This window comes from Volvox carteri (genome assembly GCF_000143455.1).
Source record: "Volvox carteri f. nagariensis unplaced genomic scaffold VOLCAscaffold_10, whole genome shotgun sequence".
NCBI lineage: Eukaryota > Viridiplantae > Chlorophyta > Chlorophyceae > Chlamydomonadales > Volvocaceae > Volvox > Volvox carteri.
The window spans coordinates 1489294-1491324 of NW_003307553.1; positions in this window are offsets into that span (position 1 = coordinate 1489294).

Here is a 2031-nt window from a genome sequence, read left to right on the forward strand (position 1 = left end):
TGCCAGGCTTGCCGAGCACGAAATGAAGGGGGGTTCGCATCTCACCACTCAACTAAGCATGCATGTGCTCGGTTGAATGCTCGGTAGCGTGCGAGTTTACCCCTATCAGGATGTTTGTTTGCATATCCCTCCAAGCGAGAGGGCTTGGTCCAAGCGAGAGGGCTTGGACCTATGCTGATGTTCGTTCCAAGAAGTGAACTGAGGACTGATGCTACGGTGAAAGGTATGCACGTAAATTCGCCCGTGCGCCAAACGCCCTGTAACTCGCTTACGCTAATCTCACATTCCAATATGCCACTGCACTTTCTTCTCCAGCCTGGCCACATTCTCTTCCTCGCAAACGTACTTGGGCACCTTACAATCCAACACCATACGGGCTTTGGAAACGCGGGCAGCTGCTTCACAAGGACCCCCCCCATGTGTCCGGTCGTACTTCGCGAATAAACCGTTCGTACATCGTCCAAAAAAGCCAGGAGCGAAATTCACCGCGCGGATGCGCGCGTGGGATTCACAAAATGCGCCTGTACAAGTGTATATATTTTTTCTTGGCGGAAAGGACCAGGCGCGCCAGCGCGTTGCGCAGGTGGGCATGTTGGCCAAAGCCGCACGCGGCATGCATGCTGGACTATTGCGTGGCTGCTTTGCAGTAACTAAAAGCACCGAAAGCCAACGTCGTAGCTTGCAACTCTGGGCTCGTGAAACTGCCGCGGAAGATGAAGCGCTGGCGAAGAGGCAATTGTATGCAGCACCTTGTTCAGAGTAAAGTCAAATTACAAAGTTGCGCAAAGTATAACATACATAAACTTCATTAAACATAAGAACAGATAAGACGTTTAGAGCCTTGTCGGTGACATGGACGCCGCTGTTGGCTTGGAACAGCTATTTGCTGTGCATAGGGACGTGCCCGCGTTAGCCGTGTTGCAACAGTCTCAGGATGGATTTCAGCCAGCAACAGCCTCAAGAGCTGCTGCACAACCACCGGGAATGTCTTCAGTTGAGCACGTGTAGTTTTGGTCGGCGGGGTCGAGCAACGTACGCAATGCGCACAGAAACCAAGGTGCAGCGTTCTGTAACATCGCCAACATATCCGGTACGCGGTGGCAGGCTTGCCGAACTCGAAATGAAGGGGGGGTCGCATCTCACCATTCAACTAAGCATGCATGTGCTCGGTTGAATGCTCGGTAGCGTGCGAGTTTACCCCTATTAGGATGCTTGTTTGCATATCCCTCCAAGCGAGAGGGCTTGGACCTATGCTGATGTTCGTTCCAAGAAGTGAACTGAGGACTGATGCTACGGTGAAAGATTTGCACGTAAATTCGCCCGTGCAATAAATCGCCCTGTAACTCGCTTACGCTAATCTCACATTCCAATATGCCACTGCACTTTCCTCTCCAGCCTGGCCACATTCTCTTCCTCGCAAACGTACTTGGGCACCTTACAATCCAACACCATACGGGCTTTGGAAACGCGGGCAGCTGCTTCACAAGGACCCCCCTATTTTAAGCAGCCCCTCGCACAAATGTGTCCGGTCGTACTTCGCGAATAAAGTGTTCGTACATCGTCCCAAAAAAGCCAGGAGCGAATTTTGCCGCGCAGATGCGCGCGTGCGATTCACAAAATGCGCCTGTACAAGTGTATATAAATTTTCTTGGCGGATGAGGACCACGTGCGCCAGCGCGTTGCGCAAGTGGGCATGTTGGCCATAGCCGCACGCGGCATGCATGCTGGACTATTGCCTGGATGCTTTGCAGTAACTGAAAGCACCCAATGCCAACGTCCTAGCTTGCAACTCTGGGCTCGTGAAACTGCCGCGGAAGATGAAGCGCTGGCGAAGAGGCAGTTGTATGCAGCACCTTGTTCAGAGTAAAGTCAAATTACAAAGTTGCGCAAAGTATAACATACATAAACTTCATTAAACATAAGAACAGATAAGACGTTTAGAGCCTTGTCGGTGACATGGACGCCGCTGTTGGCTTGGAACAGCTATTTGCTGTGCATAGGGACGTGCCCGCGTTAGCCGTGTTGCAACAG